At 36.4% G+C, this 27,699-nt stretch overlaps 1 protein-coding gene across 12 annotated transcripts in view; it reads right to left on the bottom strand.

Annotated features, from left to right (window-relative positions):
* The window catches only part of wupA (troponin wings up A), a 113,402-nt gene extending 88,203 nt beyond the window's left edge, over window positions 1-25,199 (bottom strand). For 3 of the 12 annotated variants that reach the window (XM_081751011.1, XM_081751010.1, XM_081751019.1), the window contains exon 1: window positions 25,073-25,198. The gene's annotated coding sequence lies outside the window, so the exon portion shown is untranslated. Of the gene's footprint in view, window positions 1-25,072 lie in introns of all 12 variants that reach the window. The other 9 variants (XM_081751013.1, XM_081751014.1, XM_081751016.1 and 6 more) reach the window with 6 other exon arrangements.
* Between the last annotated feature and the right edge of the window lie 2,500 nt (window positions 25,200-27,699).

The following is a 27,699-nucleotide window of genomic DNA, read 5'->3' as shown; positions in this document are numbered from 1 at the left end:
CATTGAAAACTGATTACAAGGGATGATCCATCTATGATCATCCCTGTAAACAGTCTTCAATGTTGCCAGTCTGATTTTAAAGTTGTAAAGAAATAATAATGTCGTCATATTTTATGTCCCCCATGAGGGACGCCGGGACCGACATGGTTAATCATCAGCCTCCCTTAGCCTAATAGGTATACAATCGTAAGGCGTTAACTGAAAGATTTCATTTAATTTAATTTTCGATTTAAATAAGTATCCTAAGAAGGGGTGGGAGGAGGGAAGAAGATTTAAATATTTCTTTAAGATATTTTTTATAAATCTATTTTCCCGTGCGAACAACTGGCATTTCAACTAGTAAATAAATAATATTACATTCTCAGTTTAACATTAGTATAAAATCATATTGCAATACCTAAACTTTGAGATTTCATAAAAAGTTAGATCTACAGTACAATATTAAAATGAAATTAAATGAGTAATTTTGTTAACGCTATTTGATCTCTCGTACAGCAGTGTGCCTTTGGTGTGCAGTTTGTCAGGTAACAAATTGGGGATCTACTTGTACTGCGAAACAGCAATCTCCGAACTAAAAAAAAAAACAGAAACAGAGACGATGAGAATTGTTGAGTTCAAGAACATACAGAGATTTTTGCCAGACTCAATAGCTGTATTCTGTGTGGTAGAACAGCGAAAGAAACGTTCAAGGAAGTGAAATTGCTGTGATATTTAATAGTGCTCAAGCGAGAATCGTAAACAAAAATATACTTCACTGTTTCAAACTAGAAGTTGAGGCGTGATGAAACACATGTCTTTTTCTCCACATTTGATATATCGTACACGTTGAGAATATTTCAGTATTTATACTACGGCTAGAAATATAGTTTCTTTTTTTCCCCTTCTTTTTTCTGACAGAACTCGTCTCTTATGCATTAAATAATACTTACTCTATAACGCATTTCCATTATACGAGTCATAGTTGATCAAGATGACTGAGAAGACGAAGACAAGTAAGTAAGTATAGAGGAGTAGGGCACAGAAGGAGCAGAGCTGGAAGCTATTTGAATTCACTGAGCCTTAAAGTACTTTAGACAAATACATATATGGTGTTAAAGTGTGTAAATTGTGCATTGCTTTTCTTAACAGAATTACATGACAGTATCACATTACTTATGTTATTTCTGTCTTATAACTTTAATAAGAAGTGTGCCGCCTGCATCAAAAAGTTTCTTTAATATTATTCTTTCTTTGTAATAGATTTCATTTATAAAATTTCTACTCTTATTCTGAAGTGTTCTTAATCTGCATCTGCAGATATATGTTTTAAATTTACATTTGTACTATTATTTTAGCTAGAATTACCAGGCGTTCTGTTTTACACAGACACATCCTCTTTTATGAGCTCTAAAATAGTCCAATCAGGTTTTTATAAAAATAGAGAAATGTTTGTTTTAGGGTTGGGGAAACAGACAATTGCTTCAACTTCAAGATTAATAATATATATTTACTTTATCTATACTTATGGCTATTTATCTACGTCTCTCTCTCCCTGCCTTCCTCTCTCTCTCTCTCTCTCTAATTCTTGAACCAACAGATTTGATCTCGATCAAATTTTCAACACAGATGAGGTTCCGGCTTGGGATGTTTTTTATCTTCTCACATCAACGGTGCAACGTAGAGGAGGAGGAGGGGGAGATATATAAAAATAAATAAAACAATAACTCTTGAATCACGAGACCCATTTCAATCAAATTTGCCACATAGATAAAGTTCGAATCTGGGATGGTTTTTCATCATTTTACTTTGACGGTGGGACTTAGGCGAGGAGGAGCAGGGGGAGATATAGAAAAATACATAAAAATGAACGTGACTACCTCTGTGATTTAATAACTCTTGAACCACCCGACCGATCTCGATCAAATTTTTAACATAGATGAGATTCGGGCCTGGAAGTTTTTTTTTTTCATTTCACTTTGATGGTGCAACTTAGGGAAGGGGTGGGTGGGTGGAAGATATATAAAAATTATCAAAAATGGCCGATATTAGTGTCGAATTTAGTTTTCGGGGTCGCTGAGATGAACAATGACACTTCCGATGCTGTTTAAGTCCAAATTCAGCCCACAACGGTAATATTTAATTTTTACTGTCATTGTTACCAAACACATGACCATGACATAAGGGGTTGTGCATTTAAAGTTTTTATTTCAAACTAGTGCAGCGGGTAATATACATATAAAACTTATATATATATATATATATATATATATATATATATATATATATATATATATATATATATATATATATATATATATATATATATATATATATAATTGTTAAGCTTATTGCAATGTTCAATTTTCAATTCATCCAGCTGTAAGTGCAAAGAAAAGAAATTTAATAATTCCTTAACCCTAGAAAGACCATGCTCTCATCTGCAAAATGAATTACTTTTTTTTTTTTTTTTTTTTTACAAAAATGCAGTATATTCCAGTTGAAAAAAAGCGAAGATGAACCTTTCATCAAAAGAAACAATAACAAAAAGTAACAGAGAATTCTGAATACATATTAATCCATATAAACTACATGGAAAAGAACTCGCGGGCAAAATTGACTTCCCCTTGGTCTTTCTAGGGTTAATCGATATTATGAAAGTTTAATAGTAGTACAAATGATATTGTCTCGCTGTTACTAAAAGATTTGTCAACTAATATAGCTATATTTATTTGTGAAATCTAAAAATGACTTCTTTCTTAAGTCTGGCGTGTGGTGACCCTAATTTTAGGTTCGTGGTTCATAGTTAAAAAAAAAGTTATTATTTAGTTGTATTCATTCTTGTCATGTTTTCGAATTTTGAGAAAATAATACCCATCTATTTTATTCATGGATGATTAAGAAGAGGACATATATATATTTTAGTTATGTATAATTCAGGAAATTTGTTAAAGAATGCTTACTCTGAAATAAGACAAAAAAAAAAAAAAAAAAAAAACTTTCGTAGTCTGTGTCTAGTCGTTTCCTTCTTTGATGTGTAAGCTGAAAGGGGTTTTTACGCCATTGCTTGCTAACCCAAAAATAGCTTAAAGCTTCTGAACGCGGATGTGGAACGAATCACTCGCTCCTTCGCCAATGTCTGGCCGCGACGGGAGGTAATGGATCCCGCTCACCTTATTTGGAGCGCCTTGCTTCCCACTTACACTTCTGTTTTTTCTTCTTTCTTCTCTGTCTCACTATTCGTTTGCCCGAAATGAGAACAGTTTATTATACACAGACACGATTTTTTTTTTAAGTCACAGGAAGTTTACTCAAAGATAAGAATCATACCGTATTTCTTTCGTTTTACATTTTGAATTCGTAAAAAAATTTCGATTTGTACTTCAACGATTTTGTGCAGGAGATTAGGAGAAAGGACAAATATATTATTTACTGTATCAGTTTTTATATATTGGTCTTGAATGGGCGGATTAAAATGAGCTGTTATTGTTAGTAATTGGGAGTTTTCAGGTTCGAATCTCTCACTCGACACTTTCTTTGGCTTTTTCTTCAATTTCACGTAATTAATGTTTAGGTGATATCTTTAAATGTTGGACACTGCTGACTTTTCCTACTTTTGTTTTTTTAGTTTAACATTCAACGATTATGTACTGAAAATAAAGGAGACGGTGATAATGAAAGGGATGATAATGGTGAAATAAAGAAAACGAGAGAACCCCGAGAACACCCACATACGGTGTTCGTCCACTCAGGGCCGGCTCTAGGCAATTTGCTGCCCTATGCAATGGGATCATTTGCCGCCCTTTCTCCAGAAAGAACAAATCTTAAAAGCTACGATTTTAAGTATGCTAAACAACGAAGGGCAGGGAAAGTATACTCACACTCAGAAAGACCTAAACACTACAAATACAATCTTGTTGTATATGTTTTTCTTTAAATAATAATCTATGATGTTAGTGAAAGATAAAGCAAACACATCTTCAGAGGAAAGATGGTAATCCTTTTTATAGAATTCAATATCGAGCTTTAGTCTCAATATATTGGTTTTCCTTCTACATCTGTTAAAAAAAAAAAAAAAACTTGTTTTCACCTTCAATGATAAGGAACTTGTTCGTGACAAAGACAAGACTAGTTTTAATATCAGAACTGTGATAACTAACTAAATGGAACAGGTGTTTGCTACTGTTCGAGAATTAAGTTCTTGCCAATCAAGCAATTCATTCTGGGATTTGTTTGACCATTTGCTTTAGCACTATCCATGTGACCTTAAACTAATGCGATCTAAACATGATTTTTGAGTGTACTATTCAAACAGAAGGCCAGCTTAATAAATTTAACTACCATCATCATCATGAAGTCTGCTTCCAAAAAGAAATATTTATTTTAAATAATATACATAGTTATGACAGATTTTGTCGCCCCGTGGAAATATATGTGTTGCACATATGATCGAGCTGGCCCTATGTCCATTGCAAAATTCACTTGTCGGGGAATGGGATCGAAACAGGGACCTCAGGCACAAGCATAAATCTACCACTGAGCCACTGCGCCCCCTTTTCGCCTATATTTCATTGTTAATTGTTTACAGTATCGAGGATGACTTCATTAATAAATAAATGCATAAATAATTCCGATTAAATTTGAATAAACTGACGAGCAAGTGAATGTTCTAAACGAATGACATATTTTATGTATAAAAGTACAAAAAATGAATGTGTTTAAGTTTGTGACTTTGTAACTCTTGAATCACCTGACCAATCTCGATCAAATTTTCAACATAGATGAGGTTAGGGCCTGGGATGGTTTTTATCATTTCACTTTCACAGTGTAACTTAGGGGAGGAGGAGGGGAGATATTTAAAAATTGATCGAAAATGACCGATGTTAATGTTGAATCCATAGTTTTCGGGGTCGCTGAGACGAACAGTTGACATTTGCGATGCCATTTAAACCAAATTCAGCCCCACAACTTGGGGAGGAGGAGGGGAAAGATATAAAAATGATGCCATTTAAATCCAAATTCAACCTTTTATTTCCAAAATGAAACTTATTCTCTCCGTGCGAAGAACGGGTATTCTGCTAATTACAAAAAAGTTATTTTGTTCAAAATAAAGGAAAGGGAACAATAAATGAACTGGCAGCATCTCTGTCTGGTATAATTAAAACACCGTATCCTTTCATTATTAAAAAAAAAAAACACGAAAAAATTATACGAAACCTAGCACTAGAAGACGTTGAAAGCAACTATCTAGCATTAGTGATTCAGGTAAAAATTTTCAAACAAAATAGTTTTTTCTAGAAATAGACCCATTCGTCATCATTATCTTCGCCAACACAACAACATTAGCTCACTCAACGTTTACCGGGTGGACCTGTCCGCGCCTGGTTGGGGCTACCAAGTGTACTAACAAACAAATTAATCAATCAATCAATGAATTTTTACAATATTATTAGGATATAATAAGGGACGTTTTAGAGGGTATGGTGGCAAGTAAGAGAGAGAGGGGGCGAAGTAGACTACAATTAATGGACGATATCAAAACAGAGAAATCGCACGTGAAGACGAAAAGGTTAGCGGAAGACCGTGGAGCATGGAAGCTTCTCAGTTGCAGCAAGTGACCTGCCATAATGGCAGAATACCTATGATGATGATGATGATTAGGGTATAACGGAAGCAAAAAATGTCCAAAGATGAGACCAATGGAACCAATTGATAGATATCATTGAGCTTAACACAATGATACGGGTTAGCGTAAATTACCTTTCGTAATTTTTAATAAAATTGGTGAAAACGATTTCTTCTCCTAAATTTAACAAGTAGCAGTGTCACGCGTACACCAGGTAAAGAAGTTTGGTTTCTATTGCGTGATAGTTTTTGAGTATTTAAACCGGAATTAGTAGTAGATTTATACCACTTCCGGTTTTGAATATATTATTGAGACACTTAATTTATCGCATAAAACCGATTCTCGCTATTTATCACCGTTTTTACTCTCTATCGATCAACGTTAAAACCGAAGCTGGTTGATTTCTGTCACTTCTGCTTTGAATAGAGAGTTAAGAGAAAAGATGGGTGCCTATTCTTGGAACATTAAATGAATTAAAAATACTTCTCGCCAGGGCCGTAACTTGTGGGGGGAAGGGAGGCAACTGCCCTCTCAAGGAAGCTCCACGCCGTTCGACGGGGACCCATTTTAAGACATTTTCTTATTCCATATACGATACGAACATGAAATTATAAATGAAGCATCAAACAGATTCACTACATTACATAAAGAAAACAGTACACAGAATTTAAATAAAACAAAAAAAAAAAAAAAATGAGTCGTGGGCCTATTTTAGTAAAAAAAAAAATGTCTACTATTAGGGGTCCTACAAATAATATTTATTCGTATGGCTTTGAGATTTGACAATATTCTCTCCTTAATTAATTTTTCATGTATGGAAAGGGCTCAGGGCGTAACTAACGGCCCCGCAGACCTTGCCTTGCGCGAGGGCCCACTGGCTCCGGGGGATCCATAAAGAGTACGAGAAAGAAGAAAAAGGGGCCCAAGAATTAGAAAAATAACTTTTTCTAAGGGGCCCAAATACGCATATTAACGCTTGCCCCTCCCCAGAAAGAAATCTAAATTACGGCCCTGCTTCTCGCTACTTCTTGTGGTTTTTGCTCTATGTAGATCAATGTTGAAACCGGAAGTTGTAGTGGATTTCTATCACTTCCGGTTTCAGTAGAAAGTTAGGAATGGAGATGAAATGTATTCTTGAAGCACCTAATCGATTACAGGAAACCGTTTCTCGCTATCTATGACCGTTTTTCCTCTGTGCTGACTAACTTTAAAACCGGAAATGGTTTAATTCTACCACTTCCGATTTGAATAGTACCACAATCAACAAAGTCGAATCTTAACTTTTGACCTTCTACAGGGCAAGTCAAAATGATGGACCCGATTTCAGAAATATATTCTGTGAAATGTAAATAAACATTATGTTATTCTGATACATGTACTAAGAAAAGTAAATTGTTAATTTTTTTTCTTCAAACGTATCACAAGTGTTCCATGTGAGCACCTTGCGTAATACGGCATACATCAAGCCGATACTCTATCTCCTACCAAATATTTTGTAATATGTTACGCTCAATATCAAGCCAGTCGATTTTCGTTTACAGATGCAGCCCGAATCTCTAAAATGTTCATACCATTTACCCTGTAGATGGATCTCAATCAAGACTTGTTGTACAATGATAAATCTAGTACATGAAAAGATTCCTGTTGAAAAGTTAACTCCATTTTCCCTTAACTGCTTCACTGTTGACTCTTAGCAGTAGAAAGTGGAAACACTGAATGCAAACCAGGGCCGTGCCGTGGAAAATCAGCGCCTGGGGCGGGAGTATACGACGGCGCTCCCATACATATATTCCAAGCAATTTTTCCTATCGTTTTTCCTTTTTTCACCGGAATTTTTCGCCCCTCTTACTTCGGCGCCCGGGGCCGTCACCCCGTTCGCCCCCCCCACGGCACGGCCCTGATGCAAAACAAACTTTGAAAGTGTTAACCTTTCGAAGCGCATGTCTCATTCCAACATTGTGTTTATTAGATTTCACAAAGTAAATTTCTGAAATCGGGTTCATCATTTTGAGTTGCCCTGTATATACTGGTCACAATTGATGTTGATCTATCAAGTATTATTTTTCAAAATGTTTCTTTTTGTCTCTCGGATGGACGGATATACAGACATGGTCAATATATAAAAAAGAGTTTTGGTAAACCAAATTAATTAAGAATTGATGCTGTTTGGTAGGCATGTCACCTAATAAGATGAAACTGTACTAAAGTAATGCCCTCAACAAGCTTTTCATTATGGCACTATACCAAGACGGGGGAAGGCCTACAAATATGGTTAATGAGATAATGAATCCAAAATTATGATTAACTCTTAAACTCTCTCTCTCTTTCTCTCTCTCTCTCTCTGCGTGTAGAGAGAGAGAGAGAGAGAGAGAGAGAGATAGTAGATGATAGGTAGATACATAGATATAACTCTATTAGAAAACAAACCATACAAGGAAGACAAAAGAAAATTTTTTACTGGATACCACAAGTGACAAATAGAGATCTACACAGCATCTTAATACAAAATGGTGTGACGAAATTATGTAGCAGGGGCGGATCCAGATCGGACTTCTGGGGGGGGGGACGGTGGGTTGTAATACTGCTACTTAGAGCTACTTTTAAGAGCTCCAAACTCTGGGATGGGTTTTATTTATATACAAGAAAGTTTCCTCTTCTTGGAAGGGGGGGGGGGGCAACGGGACGATCGCTCCCTGGATCCGCCCCTGTGTAGAACTGCGAATATCTTGGAAACAAATTATCCAAGATAGATGGTTGACAAAAGTACTGAAAAGATCTTAATCCAGCAATGAATCCACAATTCTTGATAATGCTATTATGTATGCGTTTCAAGTAATCCCAGTTCTTATTCTTGATATCTGAACATTTGGGATTAAGAAATAAACGCTTATACCTTGTTTGAGGGATCTGATGTTTATCCCTGTAGCTGTAAGAATTTCTAAAAACAAAGATGGTTAAATTAAAATTTACTGTTCCTGGGTATTACTGGGTAAAAATTACTGTTATGTCTGGGTATAACAAACGGTTCTGCGAACTCGAAATATTTTAACAACCGGTTCTAACGAACCGGTGCGAACCGGCAGAATAGCACCACTGGATATTATGTCAACCGATAGATTATATCGACGTGGAAAAACAAACCAGGAATTGAAACCGGAAAGTTCGAAATATAAAATATAGAAGTGCTACCGTTGAGACATTGCACTTTCTTTTCTTTATTGTTTTGCATTGCGGTAAAAACAATTGACCCTTTTGTCCACGAGATGTCGTTAGTGTCCCAAATTTCCGGGTATATGAGTTGCCGCGGATCAGATCTAACGTCATTTGACAGCTGACATTTGAGGTTGATAGATATGTAAAAAAAAAAAAAAAATGTTGGAATTCTTCACACGTAATGTGTTGCGCTTGCGCCTGAATATGAAAAAATGAAAATAAAATGAAATGTTTCTGTTGTACGTCCCATGGTTATGCCGCGTAGGCTAAAGGAGACGGTGACGATAAGAAATGAATGAAATGCTGGAATGAAGAAAGTGGGAGGAAACTGGAGAAGCCAGAGGAAACCCGTGCACACGGTGTTTGTCCACCACAAAGTGCACTTAGCTTGAGCTGCGATCGAACCAGGGACCCTACTCACTAGAGATCAACGCTCTACAACTGAGCCTGAAGAGTGAACGTTCTGCAATACTACACTACATTTTACAATTTCAACTAGATAGTGTCCCAAATGGTGCGCCGGTTCGTGAACAAATTTTGTACTATTTATGGACAAAATACGTTACGAAAAACAACAGAGAAAATATGGTTCAGTCGTTTCGTTCTGTAAATGTCGATATCCAAGATACTTCTCACAACGGACCACTAATCACATTAAAAAATGATGATATTCTGACAAAAATCGAGCAAGACTGACATATAAGTGGTCATCACATTGTCAATGACTTACACATCCATCACTAAACAATGTTAAACCATTTGGTGAAAACTGGCTACCAAAAGGAGCTCGAAGTTTTGGTGCCACATGATCTGATTCAGAAACATTTACTCGATCGAATTTATATCTTCGAATCTCTATTAAAACGTAAAGAACTCAAGCCTTGTCTGAAGCGATTGATTACAAGTAATGAAAAGTGGTTAACCTACGACAACAAAGTACGGAAACGATCGTGCTTCTTATGCGAGGAGAAGCGCTCTACACTCTATAACAAATCCCACACTGACGCTTAAAAAGGTTATGCTGTGCGTTTGCTGGGATTAGAAGGGCATTGTGCATCACGAGCTGTTATCACTGGACAAAACGATAGATTCGGACCTGTATTGTTGACAATTGGCGCGAGTGCACCTAGCAATTCAAAAGAAACGGCCGGAACTGGTCAACAGAAAGGGTATCGTATACCAAGGTGACAACACCAGGCCGCATAGATTATTAATGAACTGTCAGAAATTGAGATGACTTGGCTGGTAGATTTTAATGCATCCATCATATAATCCGGACCCGGTGCCGTAAAACAATCATTTGTTCCAGTCTTTGCAGAACTCCCCGAGTTTCGAAAGAGGCCTGTGAAACTCATGTGTTACAATTTCTTGAGCGGTAATTACAGAAGTTCTATACCGAGGAGATTACGGTGTTACCGGAAAAATGGCACAAGATCATTTAACAAAATGGAACATATGTGATTTTATAATGTTATATTTGAATAGCAATAAATGTATTCTCAATTTTGACCTCCAAAGACTCAAAACTTTTTAGACAACCTCATATTTTTTTTATTGCAGAACCTAAACTAAAAATTAGCATAATGTTGGACATCTTAAGGGAACCAATGCTGAACACGTGATAAAAATTATGGAATATTATTAGCATTTAAAGAAATAAAAGTTCATATGTGATATATATATATATATATATATATATATATATATATATATATATATATATATATATATATATATATATATATATAAATCATAGACCTTGTTGAGCTGAATAAAATTATGTACATGAGTGAAAAATCTCATGCGTAGTTTTTGAGGAAATCAAAAAAATCTAATTATTTTTTTAAACCTAAAAATTGCTATTGAACGAGAACCACGTTACCTTTTAAGGTAAGACTGAGGTATCCTTTATAAAGCTCTTCATTACTCAACAAGGTAGCAGTACATAATATGGTTAATGTGATATAGCCGATAATTATAATTAACCTTTAAATTTTAAATCGTGTTTAACAATAATGTTGTTCAAACGTGAATCATATATGAATCGAAAGACATGCTTAAGGGTAAATTATGATGCGTAGTTTCCAAAAAAAATCGACAAAAACAAACTTTTATAGTGGTAAAAATTATGTTATTTGTTGTAAAAACAAACTTTTGTAGTGTTTTTTTTTTTTTTTTTTTTTGCCAGTAATTGGTAGTTAATCTGGAATCGCGTCTTCCTATTTCGCCGATTCCGGTTTCACCGAATGCTTTAAATTGTAAGATTATCACATACCTGGATTATTCAGCGAAGTATTAATACATGTTTTCTCCAATCCTGATTCGGCGACAACTAGATGAAACGAAATTATATGTACTTAGAAAGAGATCTTTTTCCAACTAAGTCTGCAATTTTTGTAGTTTGATTTGATTGGTGTCGCCAATTTTCACGAAAAGTTATGCTAATTCCGGAACAGGACATTCATTTAGTTTTCAGGTATGGTTATTATTTTTTTTGCAGAAAATTTCTAAATAAAAGACACTAATTTCTGATTGTCATCCCTCTTTAACCTTTGACCATCTAATTACATTTTTAACCTTTTATTTTCATCACTACCTCTTTCCAAACCATTTCTTTGAGCAAGATCGTAGAGTTTACAAAGATACAACTGTAAAACACGCGAAGATGAGAGGACTTCATATATAAATTCACAGGGTGTCGTACATTTTTGATGTCTCTATTTAAGACGACCAGATTTGAGAAGGAAGCTATCGTATATTTTGAAGTTTTAATATTGGGATTGGGAGTTTAAATAGGGATTATAGTTAAACCCTGTTATTGATAAATCCCATAACGAAATCCCACATATAGTTGAGTTGATTTTCAGTTAAACGTCCCTTTTAACAGCGAAGCTATATGAGACGGGGTCTACACTGATTAAAGTGAAATCCAAACCATATGGACTCCCGTCGGGAAACGAACGCCGTATATATATATCCCGTAGTAACGCCTAAGTGGAGGTCTTTGCTCTACGCTGGTAAGCTATATAAAAAAATAGGAACATCTCTTTTAACTAGTTTTCGGTGGAAGGAATTCGGCCAAACAGGAACATTCCCGTTTCGCCGAATTTGACCAACTGCATAGATATGCGATCATTTCATAGCTTAAGACATTTAGCGAAACAGGCAGGAACCATAAAAAATAAGCTGTTATCTTTCAGGTTATGCCTTCTGAAATGAAATGAAATCAAATATTTGAGTTTTACGTCCCACGGTTATGCCGGCTAGGCTAAAGGAGACGGTGATGATGAGAAATGAATGAAATGGTGGAATTGAAGAAAGGAAGAGGAAATGAGAGAACCCTGAGGAAATCCACACATACAGTGTTTGTCCACCACAAAGTTCACTTGGCGCGAGCTGGGATCGAACTAGGGACCACCTGCACTAGAGGTGAACGCTCTACCACTGAGTCACCGCGGCACCTCTTATGTCTTCTGCTAGAATTGACACAAATATTCCTAACAGTGACACACACACTACTAACGGTTACGAAATACTACTTTTAAATTCTAGACGAAGATAGCAATTGTGATTAGGACAAAGGAAATTTACTAATTTTAGAATCTGAGGAAGTAGAATAAGATGGGTAACTTTGGGTATTAACATATCATTAATAATGAAGATCCAAAATGTGAAGAAGAAATAAATCAACTATAGGAATGATGAAAGAAAATGTTAAGAGAGAAGAATAGAGGATTGAGGAAAATATACGAGTACATAAAGTGTTTCGCGTAGAGTATTGTATCGCTGATGTTCGGGGCAGAAATGAGGGCATTACGTAGAATGAAAAATCAATGAGGAAGTATTAGAAATAATAGGGAAGAGAACAATTTTGGACGAAATTGAAGAGAGAAAAGAGACTGGATTTAAAAAAAAAATATGTTTGAGAAGAAATTATATTCTGAGGAACACGATAGAAGACAGTTAAAATAAAGTGAGTGAGGCGAAGAAGACTAGAAATTGACGGTAGGTATTAAGAGTCTTCATCCCGGTGAAATTCAAATACCGCTAATTTTACAGTAATTATGTGATATCTTCAAATAGATAAAATATAATTGAAATATGGAACAAGAGCGCCCTAGCCAATATTATTTTGCGTGAGGTACCGTTATCACAAGTCACCTAGTGGATTTCCGTTTTCAGTTGTTTAGAAACGCGAAAATAAATGCCGATTTTCAAAATGGCTCGAAATCGAAAGGAGATAAGTGAGTTGTGATAACGGTTTCTCATGTAAAATATTATTGTGTAGGGCGCTCGTGTTCCACATTTCGATTATCTTTTATCTATTTGAAGATATCACATAATTACTGTAAAATTAGCGGTATTTTAATTTCGCCGGGATGAAGACTCTTAAAGCCAAGACTAAAAGGTTAACTGAGAACTGTAGTGCATAGAGGCTTGACCTGCTAGTGTAGCAGACCACTTATAGTGACGGTTAGGATTAGGAATTAGATTTCTGGGCTTTCGGCATATGATCATGTTAGCCCGTCTCGTATGAGAGATGACGTCCCTTGACGATCAAACTATCCGAGAAAAAGGAAGAAAGGAAGGGGCCTGAGACCTAACATTAGGTATCATCTGGGCATTTGCTTGGTGTGAATGAGGAAAACCTCACTCAGGATGCCTGAAAAAGCCTTTACAATTTTTCGACCGAGTGTTCTCAACGGAAATCGAACCCGGACCGTTCACACCAAAGGCGAGAGCGTTAGCAATTACGCTACGCAGGGCCATACTTATAGTGGCGAAAATAGGTCTTAAGAGAAATGAATTTTGCTTATTCCAGTTACGAAATCTGACAACCCTATTTTAATGTCATCTTGATGGTTAATATTCTTGACACCAATAAATAAATAAATGAATAAATAAATAAATAAATAAATAAATAAATAAATAAATAAATAAATAAATAAATAAATAAATAAATAAATAAATAGATAATAAATAAATAAATAAATAAATAAATAAATAAATAAATAAATAAACGTGGATAAGATAGAGGTTATTTGTTTAATAAAAGAACCCTTGTTAGAGGGATTTTAAAATGACTTAAAATTCCATTTTAGCAGTCTTTGGGACGAGGTTTCGATCTCCAACACTTCTCTTATTGTTGGTTGAGTTGTGCATCTCTTCGAAGCACAGAGGCTATATGAGAAGTGAACCTACAATTTAAAGTGGAATCCGAATGAGTTAAATTTTTTCAAGTCTCTCATACCAGGAATCAAACCCGGGATCGCGTGTACCAAAGTCGAACGTGCGATATCCAGTTTTTTTAAAAAAGCTAACTGATTCACGAACGTGCCTCATTAACTTGCTTGTCTACTTATTACTGGTTTTTACTTATTTAACTCGCCTTACTAGTAACCTAGAACGACGACAGGGACACGAACACAGAAACATCGAGGATAGTTAAAATTCCAAAGGCTCTCCCATCGGGAATCGAACGTGGGAACCCGTACACCACGGGACACGGGACTCCGTAAAGGCGCACGTGCTAGCCACTAGACCAGCGGGAAGGGTTGCCATTAGATCAACGAGGAGGTCTATCTATCTCCTCGGTGAACTCTAGCATACAAAGTGCAAATATGATAAAACAACGGTATTTTGTAAAAATGTAACTTTCTTCAGGAAACTTAAAGTAAAATCACTTTATATTTTACCAGTGAAAAAATTGATCAAATTACATGAATCAAATGTATAGCAGTTAGTAGTTAGTACCAAGGGCTCCCATGTTGGGGTTTCCAAGGGGGGCAAGTATAAGCGACATTGCAAATATAGTTTCAAATTTTGCTGTAACTATTCTAAAAATTCAATTGAGTTTTCGACATTCCGAAGTACAATTTCTTCGGGGGGAGCGAGAGCCCCACCTCGCCCCCCTAATTGGCGCCCTTGGTTAGTACTCGTGTTCCTGTATTCGCTTCCCGGTGAAAGTAAGAGAATATGATTTTCGGTATGTTGATCAAGCATCAAGAAATAAATGAAATGAAATGAAATCTTTAAGTTTTACGTCCCACGCTTATGCCGGTTAGGCTAAAGGAGACGGTGATGATGAGAGAAATGAATGAAATGGTGGAATTAAGAAAGTGGGAGAAGACGGGAGAACCCCGAGAAAACTCACACACACGGTGTTTGTCCACCACAAAGTCCACACGGCGCGAGCTGAGATCGAACCAGGGAAACCAAGCACCGGAGGTGAACGCTTTACCACTGAGCCACCGCGCCCCCACCTAAGGGAAGTGGGAGTTGGAACAATAAAAATAATTGAAAACGATAGATATTAGTGTTGAATCCATAGTTTTCGGGATCGCTGAGATGGACAGTGACATTGTTGATGCCATTTAAATCCAAATTCAACTCCCATTAGTACTAATTGAAAATGAGCGATTTTAGTGTCAAATCCATAGTTTATGGGTCCCTAAGTTGATTGGTTGGTAGCTCCTAGTTGATTGGTCAGCTCCCAGTTGGGATAAGCACTCCCAGGGGAGGGAAGGAGAACATAAAAGGATAAGAAACGACCGATATTAATGTCGTCTAGATAAATAGTGACACTCCAAATGCCATTCAAGTTTGATTTAAGTCCTCATTCATGGTTTCTTAGAGTGATACTCTAGGTGCCATTTAACTTCAAGTTCAGCTTCCAATTGTGACATGGAAAACTAACTGGAAATGAGCGATATTAGTGTCGAATCTATAGTGTAATTTTCGGAGTCACTGAAATGAATAGTGACGCTTCCAATGCCGTTAAAATCCAAGTTTATCCCTATCTGCAGAGAGCTTTAGCGTTTTCACTATAGAGAAAAAATGGTAATAGGTAGCGAGAAGCAGTTTTCTGCAAGTGATTAGGTGTCCCCGGAGCATATTTCATCCTTAGGCCTATCCTTAACTCTCTACTAAAACCAGAAGTGGTATAAACCCACTACAACTTCCGGTTTCAGTGTTGATCTACATAGAGGAAAAATAATAAGAGACAGCGAGAAGCGTTTCTTAAAATGATTTACTGCCAAGGGCGCCCATGTTGTGGTTTCCAAAGGGGGGCAAGTATAAGCGACGTTTCAAATATACTTTCAAATTTTGCTCTAACTAATGTAAAAATTCTATTGAGTTTTCAATATTACCAAGTACAATTTCCTCTTAGGGGGGGCGAGCGCCCCACCTTTGCCCCCGTGATGGGCGCCCTTGTTTACAGCTCTAAGAATAGATACTATAACTAACTAACTAACTAACTAACTCTATGGCCTATGGAACCCGGAGGTTCAGTGCCGCGTTCACAAAAGCTCTCCACTGACTTCTATCCTTAGCTAATTGCATCCAGTTTCTACTTTGTATTCCTATCTCTGCGAGATCCATCTTAATATTGTCCTCCCATCTGCGCCTAGGTCTTCCTAATGGTCGTTTTCCGATTGGTCTTCCTGTCAAGACTTTGAAAGCGTTTCTACTTTCTTCCATTCTAGCTACATGACCTGCCCACCTAAGCCTCCTAGACTTGACGACCCTAACAATGTTGGGTAAACCGTATAAACTATGTAGTTCCTCGTTATGAAGCTTCCGCCATTCCCCATTCTCGTTCCTCTTGGGTCCGAATATTCTTCTCAGGATCCTGTTCTCAAATACTTTCAGTCTATGTTCTTCTCTCAGAGTAAGCGACCATGTTTCACAACCATACAGAACAACAGGCATGATTATCGTTTTATATATTTTAAGCTTCAAATTCCTCGACAGAATTCGCGACGACAAGAGATTTTGAACCGAATAGTAACACGAATTCCCTGCTTTTAGTCGACATTTAATTTCTTGGTGAATATGATTTTCCTCTGTTAATATTGATCCTAAATATTTGAAAGTATCCACTTTATCAAAAGCATTATTTAATATTTTAACGCCTCCACAATTTGCCGTATTACGGTCCCGACGCACTTCCATGTATTTAGTTTTCTCTGCATTTACTTCTAAACCCATGTCCCTGCAAGCGTTTAATAATATCTCTGCATTTATTTCTACTGTTCTCCTATCATCCCCTATTAAATTTACATCATCAGCATATGCCATAACCTGGTGAATGCCGTTCAACTCTAGGCCCTGGTTGCTATCTTTGATTTTCCTTATGGCGTATTCCAGCACAAAGTTAAATAATAATGGCGACAACGCATCTCCTTGTTTCCGGCCATTTTATAAGAATAGATACTATTTTCTCTCTTAACTCTCAATTCAAACCTGAAGTGGCAGAAAGCAACCACTAACTAGTACACCCCTTTGTGCTCAAAAGTTTAACTTTAGAGAAATTAATCAACTTTGAAGCAGTGAATCTTTAAGGGCAAAAATTGTTGATACAAGTTTTTCAGTATCATTTGTACCAATCATATTTAATAAGTGTTAAAATAACAATAATAATCATCATAATAAATGATAACAAATATAGTTGTCAGTTACCGTTAGTCGGAATTTAGCAGCTCTTTCCAGTGCTGTTGGTATATGAAAAGCTGATCTGCAGTTTTATGTGAAATCCGATCCATCTGAGTTCAAACTTCAAGGCTCTGTTACTGGAATTAAATGGCGGACCTCGAGAGTCAAAGGACTACACCAGCATAAAATACCGTAAAATATTTTACTTAAAATTGAAAAGAACACTGGTAAATGTGCTAACGATCAGAAATATCGTACGGAAAAATTTTACGGGGATGGAATAGTACCTTCCATCTTAGTAGAAGAAACGATTGGGAAACATGTTATTTGGTCGTCATTAAATTTCAGCGATACATATTGCTAGGAATATTGTTAATATTTGAAAATAATGACTAATTTTTAAAATAAGGCTTCGTATAAATCATAATAAATTTCTGTTCATATTTCCATCAAAAGTATTCTTATTCTTGTAACTTAATAACGAGAGAATGACAATACTTTCGCCAAAGATTCATTGTAATTTTAGTCAAAATTCTTAAAATATGGAAGTAATGGAAAAGAATCATGTTAGCACGAAAAACTTTCTTCCTTTTAGATTCCAAACAATGTAGTGATAACTGTCATTTATGACTACAACTAAGGAGAGGAGATCCCTTACTGAGTAATGATTTTTGTTATCACCTTTTTGTGTGAGCAACACGATGAAAGTTCATGTAGACCGGACCGCGTGTTAATCTATAATTTCATGCCTCATATAGTGTCTGTGATGAATGGGACTTAAAATTTCCTAAAAAAGTAAACAAAAGAATTCAGTTCAAAGGCAAGGAGCACAGGCGAGAAAACCAGTACTGCTGGTGTTCATAGAAATTTGTTTAAGGATAACTGAAGGATTTCTTCCAGATTTTTAGACTTCGGAATTGAAGCTTATATCGTAATCAGAAGTCAACATGATCATTTATAAACAATGCTGCCAATGTACAGCCTATCAATCATGACATCACAGACTAAGCTTACCAATTCCTTCTCTCTCTCTCTCTCTCTTTTTTTTTTTTTTTTTTTAAATATTCACATGTTTATTAATATAGTCCAAGATATAGCTTTGAAGCCACTGTACATTAGAAATAAAATCTAATAGTGAATTCTGGGAAAAATAAGCTACGGCTTGGTAAGATATCATATCAGCGTTTGCCTGGTGATACTTGGTGGGAAGCGGTGGGAATCCTCTAAAACAATGGTTGTCAACCTAATCCCTATCACATCTTTTTGCCAGCGACCCCCTTATAATTGCTGGTTTGATTTTTAAACAACTCTTCACCTGTTGAAGATATTTAGTAGACCTATTTTTCTTGTACTTAACATTATCTATAAAAAATAAAAATATGTCTATCAGAATAAATTCAAAATAATATTTAAAAATATTTTCCGGTACTAGATTTTAATTATATTTATCTCTTTCGCTCATCTTCACGACCTCCCATGAAGCTCTCTCGCTACCACTGGGGTCGCGTCCCTCAGGTTGATAAATTCTGCTCTAGAAAGATGTGAATCAGGATTGCCAGATATGAGATTTGAACTTGTATTATTGTCGAGATCACATATGGACAATTTGTCTATGCCTGTAAACCAGGGACTGAGTTTTGTCTTGTGTTGATACTCAGAATGCCATACAACGCGAATTCTTTAGTATTCCTTTCTTTAATTGCTGCTTTAATTTAATTCCAGAACAAAACGGTCAGACGGTTGCCACATAAAATGAAATAAACAAATTTCAGCGATAGACGTACACCAGATCTGATAAAATGGCATAAATGTAACAACAATCTAAGACTTAATAATGACGGTCTCTGTTTACAATCGACAGGTCTGGTCTGTATCTATCGCTGAAATTTGCTTGCTTCTTTTCATGTGCCAACGGTTTGACCGTTTTTGATCTGGAATGAGTTTGGAGCAATTAAAGAAAGCAATACTGGCAAATTCACATGGTATAGCATTCTGAACACAAGAAAAAACTTAGTTGGTAGTTCAGATGCATTGATTAATTGTCCTTACGTGTATACAGTACAACCCATCAAATCCGAACTAATTGGGGCTGAAAAAATCCGAACAAATTGGCAATAAAACAACGACTGAGGTTAGACAGGGTGGCCCAGTGGTCGAAAGGGCAGTGACCTTGACTGGGCGGGTGTACACTCATGTCCAAAATGATTGTCGCATATCTATAACTGTCTTCTTGTAAGAATATAATTAGATAATGATTTAGAATAAGCATTAAGTCAAAAAATGTTAAAACCTTAAAAAAAAAAAAAAAAAAAAAAAAAAAAAAATTTGTGTGATTAAATCTATTTTTTTCATTTTCCAGCTGTAGTTTTTTTCTCCTGAGAACGTGTTCGGATTTGCCGGGTTTTCGGATTTGAGGGTTTGTACTGTATGATGTTGACAAGAATTCCAGAAGAAACTTCGAAATCTTATTGGCTTAAAAGATCGAAAATATTTCGTGATGAGTAAGTATTTCAAATTGAACACGTAGCTTAGCCGCGTTATCGCACGCGAAAGCAGTAACATTAACGTATTTCATGTAAATCGTGAGATAAAATAGTCTTATCTCGTCGAAATGAACTTTCCAGTACTTATATGCTTAGTAATTACTGTCGGTGTGCAAAACTAATTCACATTTGATTGTCATATGTGCATCTTGCCAATTCAAAGAAAACAGAAGTATAGCATAAGTAATTCGCGATTAGTCCCCGGGCTTGATTTGCGGTGGGAACTCATGAGGTAGTTCGGATTCGCTGTAGGTTCACGTTTCACATAGTCTCAGCGATAGATGTTAAATTCCCAATCAACCAACCACGCTCAACTCTACTAATAAAAAATTTCTGCACAATACAATAACAGGGCTCTAGTCAAATGGTTTGATATTGACAATTATACTACCTTGTTATTGCACGTTAACGTTTCATACAGGAGCGTCGTTTGTGGAGAGTAGGATGACAATTGCTCCCCTGAGTTTGGGAGATCCATACTTTTCAATGGATTGTGCACTAATAAAATAATAAAAGACGTGAAATTCTGATGTTGGTGGAGTATCTTGCTCCCTCCCTGGCAAAATCTGAAATGACGTTACTCGTTTCATACGAAACAATATTAAGCTCATGTCTTATTGGAAATCATGTTTTAAGTGTAGAAAAGTCAATGTAACTAGAATTTTGGTCAACTTTGATCGAGAATAGGGTGCCAAGATAACTTCAGATATCTTCTTTTTAAGGGGATTGTCCCCTTTTCCGAAAATATGTTCGACATCCCGAGAAGAATGTATCCGGGACGCAAAATGTCCCACTTTTTTGAACATAAAAATAAAGCGCTCCTTTGTCCCACTTTTACCTGCATGCATGGTCGCCTGCAACGAGGCTAAAAAGTTATTACCCTCCCATGGATTTTTGTAAGAGCTTAGGTTCGAAATACATGTCAAAACATGTTAGATTTGCTTACTCAGCCACTACAGTATTTAATATTTTTACTATAGTGAATAAAGTAATGCAATGTGCGCTAATGGTAATTGTTTCACATGAAGTATCACGTGCATTAAGATCTATATACTTGCGACTTCGTTTGCGTGTTGGTCTTTCGTCCCTCACCCTTGGAGCAATCGTACGGGAGTTTCTAACCGCATGTTTTTTTTTCTTTGCGTTTTCGTAAATCCTATACTTACGACTTCATTTGAAAATTAAAAAAAAAATAAAAATATTTTTTTTTCAAAAATGTCAAAATTATGAAAATTTTGAAAAAAGTTTATTTTTCGAACAGACGGCACTATAGTAAACCCCATGGTTTTGAATTGGGGACTAATGCCATCCATGGTCCTGCTGTCCAGTTCGCATGAACTCAAGATTGTGTGATAATGAACGGCCTATATATTGTGAAGGTTGTCCTTGTATGATAGTCTGTGACCCATCAATTCATCGCATTTTAAACTTTCAGCTGTGGATCGGAGCCCATGCTAATAGTATGTTCCATTCTTGATAACCTTGGTGTTGTATAAGGACACAAAACGCAAAAATCCAATCTCAAAAACTCAAATAACATGTACTAGTATTGGATAACCTTGTTCTGTTGAGTTGAGTTGATTTGGAGTTTAACGTTCCGTCAGCAGCGAGGCTATTTGAGACGGTACCTACTGATTAACGCGGAATCCGAACCGCATGAGCTCCCACCAGGAATCGAACCAAAGGCCAAAGGGCGTACGCTAACCGCTTAGCCACAAAGGAGCTCTATTCGATAACCTTGTTCGAATCGATTATCAAAGGTTATGCCTAGAAATAATGCTTCTGGTTCACTATAGAATGAATGACTGTACCTAAGCACAATGTCAAAGTATGATAGTTTGCCTTCGTTTTCAGCAGCGAGGCTATATGAGTCGTGAATCTATAGTTTAAAGCGGATCGAACGACCGTAATGAGTCCAAATTTCAAGATTCTTCCATCAGCCGGGATACCGTGCCCATAAGTGCGAGCTTTTTCATAAATATCTAGTTTTTTTTTTTACTGTAGTCATAATATTCAAAGAATAATAAGAAAAGAAAGAATAATGTTTAAAAGAGACAAAGGAATTGTCAGAACGAAGTTTGAGAAGAATTACAATTTGAGAAACGTTTATTTGTTAGTTTTACGTTCCACGAGTCTACCTGTTAGGCAAAAGGGATGGTGGAGGTTGAAGTATATAGATGGTGATAATAAAATGAATGATGCAGAACAATACACAATACTTATGTGTCCTTTTGAATGCACAACTGCGCCTCCAAGCCTAATGCATTAGAAAGCTCGACCATATCATACCTGTCGGCTGTCACGAATATTATAGAAGGCAGTGGCGTACGCAAGGAAGATTTCGAAATTTTAACCTTTCTTGAGCAAAATGATGAAAAAAAAAATAAACATTTACCATATTATTAAGACATCGATACACAAACACCTGAAATTGTATGAACTTAGAAGCTTCAATGCCCCCACGACGACTTCTGCGTACGCCACTGATAGGAGATATATTTGTCTGAGGGTTCTTCCCGAAGTCAGGTTATAACGCACTTACTCTAACATAGCTAGGTGGAGCCACCAAGCCACTAGAGCAGGGTAGCCAGTTATTTCTCACGTAATTAAAAAAAAAAAAAAAAAGATGGATATAACAAACTGGTAGTACGAGCTGGAGTAAAAGAATTGATAAGAATTTAGATTAGAAACTGCATGTGTAGAAGAAACTGTATAATTATGGCTTCCTTACATGAGAAGTTAGTACCATGCACACGTAAGTTAGTATCATTCTTACTTCCTACATTCTCAACGAAAAAGAATCGTAGATATGATAGAAAGTTTGATAAAAGAAGGAAAAAAAATACTTAATTAGTAAACGAAGAAAGAAAGAGAATCTATTCCATCAAGAAACATCAATTTACGGAAATACGACCTGCTACTAGTGGCAAAAACCTTATTATTCATGGTGCGAATTACCGGGCGGAATCAGGGGGAATTTTTTCCTCCTCAATCACATTTTGATCCTTCCCAGACAAACTACTTGAAGAATACCGGAGATACTTTTACCACCTCAAATCATGGTTAGTAAAAAAAAGCTGGATTATATTGTCAAATTTCCACTGGTTTTGTCCTTTCATGTAACTTTAAACTGCTAGCTGTATTTCGAATATATATGTAAACGATTCACTTTCGGTTTCTAATTTTGTACTCACAGGAACCGCAATATATGCATTATTTTCTCTGTTTTTACTTTCGCCGATTTAACTATTTTATTATGCCTGTAGTTGTTACCTAGCGCGCATCCAGACATTTCTGTTGGGAGGGATACAAGCTTTGTGTGCGTGTGTGGGGGGGGGCTAATACTATAACCCTCCATGGGCCGCGGTGGCTCAGTGGTAGAGCGTTCACCTCTGGTGCTTGAGGTCCCGGATTCGATCCAAACCCCCGCCAAGTGAACTTTGTCGCGGACAAACACCGTGTGCGTGGGTTTTCTCGGGGTTCTCCCGTTTCCTCCCACTTTCTTCATTCCACCATTTCATTCATTACTCATTATCACCGTCTCCTTTAGCCTAACCGGCATAAGCATGGGATGTAAAACTCAAAGATTTCATTTCAAAGATTTTATAACCCTCCATGTCTATGTGGTATAGAACGAATATTATTCTGTAACTGATAAATAATTGTATAAAATATTTCCATCTATATTTTCAGGGAAAAACATTATAGAGAAAAACATTATAGAACTAGATTATTTTTATGAGAGAAAGAGTACAGATGAAGAAGTGTAAGATCAAATTACCATGGTACATCAACCATTTTCTGTTAAACAAATATAGTTTTACTGAGAAAGTGTACAAATGTATGTTGAGCTAGGAATTTTTTTGGGGGGGAAAGGATTGTGTGTCCAGATCCAGTGGACCCCCTGTAGATGCTCCCCTGGTTGTCACTTGCAATCGTATCCTCATAATCTTAAGTTCGTCGTCGGAAAGTGAATTACGCTATGTGAGATTGAATTTACTTCCTAAAGTGGAATCCGAACAAATACTCGGGTTTCTATGCACCCGGAATTCGAGCCAGAACCACCCACACAGAAAGTGTGCGTATGAGACACACCCAACCATTTCTGCCTGCTTTCAAGCTAGTAATATTATCTAGTTCTTGCCTCTTTATTCTTAATTAAGGAGAAGAGATATAAGTGTGTAACTCCTAAATCAGAAAAAAGGAACTACTTTATATGGACAATAATAGATTGCTAATTTTGATAAGAAAAACGGTTGAACGGTGCATTTGCAGTGCAGCTGGGGTACTTTCTCTCTCGAGGGACTTAACCCCTCTTGAAGTAATCTGGTAACACCATTGTTGTAGTTAACTTTTCTTATTATTTCTGTACTCAGGTTCGATCCCCGGTGAAAGAAACAATATATATTTAATTTCACAATCTCACTCTCATTAATTACTCGTCTCCTTTAGTCTTTAAAAGGCATAACCATGAGACGCTAAAGTATAAAGATTTTTATTATTTCGTGTCATTTTCTTTGGAGTTCTGTTTCTTGTATAACTTGGAAGCAGTGAGGACTTTTTGGAAGGTCACATCGGTAATAAATAAATAAATAAATAAATATTTTCGTGGCAAATTAGGGGAAAAAAGATTCATATAGTTTCTGAAAGCTTCGGTAAAAACTTGTACATTAAGAAAGTTCCCCCCCCCCCCCCTTAGCTTTTAGTATAAAAACAACTTTTTATCGACGTGACTTCTTCCAAAAGCTGCCAGTGCTCCAAACGCATATTGAAGAAACAAATACGTCGATATAGATCCGATGAATTTAGCCTATTCATAGAACTCCTGACTTTAAACACAAAGCAATAACAACATATAGATAGTGCCATTTCAAGCATAAGTTAGGGAAAAGCCCGTCTAGTTGCGTTTGGCATCTAAAACAAACTTTCGCAGACAAAAACGATGAATATGTAATCCGAAACTACTCCATAAAATCGCATACCGATACGATAATTTATGTATCAATACCATATTATGGAGATACTAGTTAATATAGTACAGACGAACCGAAATTTATATTGAAGAAAAGGCAAAGTGTTCACGAAATACTGCTAATATAAATTTCACTATTTACGTATATATTTTATGAAATATTCATCGCGGCGAACCTCAGGGAACTATATTTGGTCCACTCTTCGGAAACTTATCACATTTGGAAAATTAACATGCAGAATTTTATCGCAAAAATGTTCATAATATTTAGCTGAAAAAGAAAAATCTCAGAAAAATGGAACTTACCTGAAAGAAAAACCTAGTTGGTTGTTGACTGTGTATTCCCCGATCAGCGACTAGTCAGTTCGGCGGACAATAACTGACTGCGTACTAGAATAGCGCGAACCTGGGCGGATGCTTACACGGAATTGGTTCACACGTGTCACCTGATTCAATTCTAGCTACTTTATTGGTTCTCCATTTTAAGTCGCTCTGCTCGAACACACCAAAAATACTCTATCTGTAAACAAGGGCAGAACACAAGTCAGATAGAATGAAAGAAAGAAAGAAATTTAAAAAAAAAGATAAAAAGAAAAAGGAAGTTGAGGCATTTCTTCTAAACATACTACGGCTAAAATTTCAGCTGTTGTTTTGCCTTACTTACGTGTTAAGAAGAAAAGAACTAGTTCATCTGCGTAGTCAGGTTTTAGTTCATCTGAACGGTGATTTGGAGCATACACTAATGCATACAATTAGTGACGATTATGGGGATCAAAAGTCACATCGAATTTCCGTTCCTAATGCAGAATATCACTGACTATAAAAAAAAAAAAAAAGAAAAAAAGAAAAAAAAAAAGAAAAAAAGAAAAAGAAAGAAAAGTTTAAATACTACTAAAAAAAAAGTGGATGATATGTTGATTGGAAATCAAGGAATGAGGATGTTTGTTGCTTAAACAACAACAACAACAACAAAAGTGCTTTTCAAGCTGTCTCTGTGAGGGTGGGGGGATCGTAGCCTACTGAAAGGTGCTGTATACACTAAATGAAATGGTGAGAAATAGTTATTCAGTGCATTGCACGAAGTCAAAACAAGTCTCACAAACCAAAGAAATTCAAAGTGCTTTCTTATACTCGACTGGCTAACTTATATGGTTTCTGTAGGCTTGGTCTCACATTCGATCCCCGACGGAGGTACTCGACACACAAAAAAAAGTAGTGGTTCGGGTTCCATCCTTAAACTCAAATCAACTAATGTAGATACGCAGGAAACTGTGTTTACAGAGGTGCAAATTTAAAGGTTCCATAAATGCGGTCACCACTACGTTAAAAAAAAAAATCAACTACAAACAGTGGCGGATCTAGAAGGTAAAAACTGGGGGGAGGGGAGTCAGAACCTAGATTATGATAGGTATATCATGAGTTTATTATAAACTTTTTAAAAATATATATAAATAATAGCTTAAATTACTTTGTTACTAAAACAAATTGAGGGCTAGGCCTTCCGGTCCCGGGCTAGAACCGCTACTGACTGCAAATTTTCAGATTAACTTTTAGATTTATTTTCAAAGTCTTTGAAATAGTACGGCAAAAAACCATAAGCAACCTGAATAAAAAGATAGGCCTCCCCACTGATTTAGTGGCAAACATGCGCGAAATGTATGCACGAGGTCTCGGATTCGATTTTCGGTAGAAGAGATTTGAAATTTGAACTCTTATTACAGTGGTTCAGAATCCACCTAAAACTGTAAAGTCCACGCCTCATATAGCCTTGATGTTCAAAAGGGATGATAAAATCCATCAAATCAATCTGAATAAAATAAAAATAATATAAAACCTGGATATTTAAACAGGACAATGTAATACAACTAATCAATGTTCATCTTGATACGAGAATATTGTATTCTGAAGTCGGGGCTTATAAAGGGAAAATAGATATGGTTTCTTGATTTCAAGTCAAAACGACTTTCCTTATTTCCGTTAAGGATCTTTTATTCCACTTTTAAACTTTTTTTTATAGTTATTAAAGAAGATACTAATGAATGACAAATGTAACATCATCGAAATATAAAATATCCGGATGAGAAAATTTCTTTTAATGTGTTTCTCATTAAACCTGATATATAAAAAAGTTTTCAATAAGCAAACGAATCATAGTCACCTTCAGTGAATGATGCAGTGCCGTGCGGTGGAAAAATCAGCGCCCGGGGCGAGAGTATACGGCTGCGCCCCCGTACAAAAGTTTCTCTATTTTCTTTCCTTCTTTTATTTTTTCCTCCCGAATTTATAGCCCCCTTCCTTCGGCGCCCAGGGCTGTCGCCCTGCTCGCCCGCCTCACAGCATGGTACCGGAAAGATGTGACCATTTTAAGACGTTAACAGGATATGGAAGCTAATGTGGTTCCAAGGCTAAGAATATAGAACCCCTTCCCATCCTTGGGCTCCAAATTTCACTATATAAAGTTGTACTTGTTACTCTTGTTTATACTCTACAACGAACGAGATGACATATGAACATGCTTATCCCTTTCCCTCTTTTCCTTAGCCAAATTCTGGATTAGTGCCCCTGTGGAAGTATATCTTTGATTGGAAAGTTTTGTTTTTATTTTGAAGGTTTTCCAAAGTCGCACCTGAGTGATCTTCCCTAAGGCAAAAATCCAGGACTCAGAAAGAAAATATTAATCCCGCTTGCAAAGGAATTTAAAAGTGTTACGTCCCACGATTATATCATGTAGTCTTAAAAGAGGCGTATGATTAATGAAAGTGAAGGATTGTAAAATAATTGATAGAATAAAATGTGGGAGGAAATTTAAAAACCACGGATACGATGTTGTTTACCACAATCTGGCACTGTCTGGAATCGAACCACACATGCCTCGCACCAGAAGTGAGCATTCTTCCACCGTGACCCCCTTTTTAATGAAAATGGTTACTCAG

Source organism: Thermobia domestica, chromosome 3, assembly GCF_964235325.1.
Source record: "Thermobia domestica chromosome 3, izTheDome1.hap1.1, whole genome shotgun sequence".
Taxonomy (NCBI): Eukaryota; Metazoa; Arthropoda; class Insecta; order Zygentoma; family Lepismatidae; genus Thermobia; species Thermobia domestica.
This window is presented reverse-complemented; position numbering and strand designations above follow the sequence as displayed.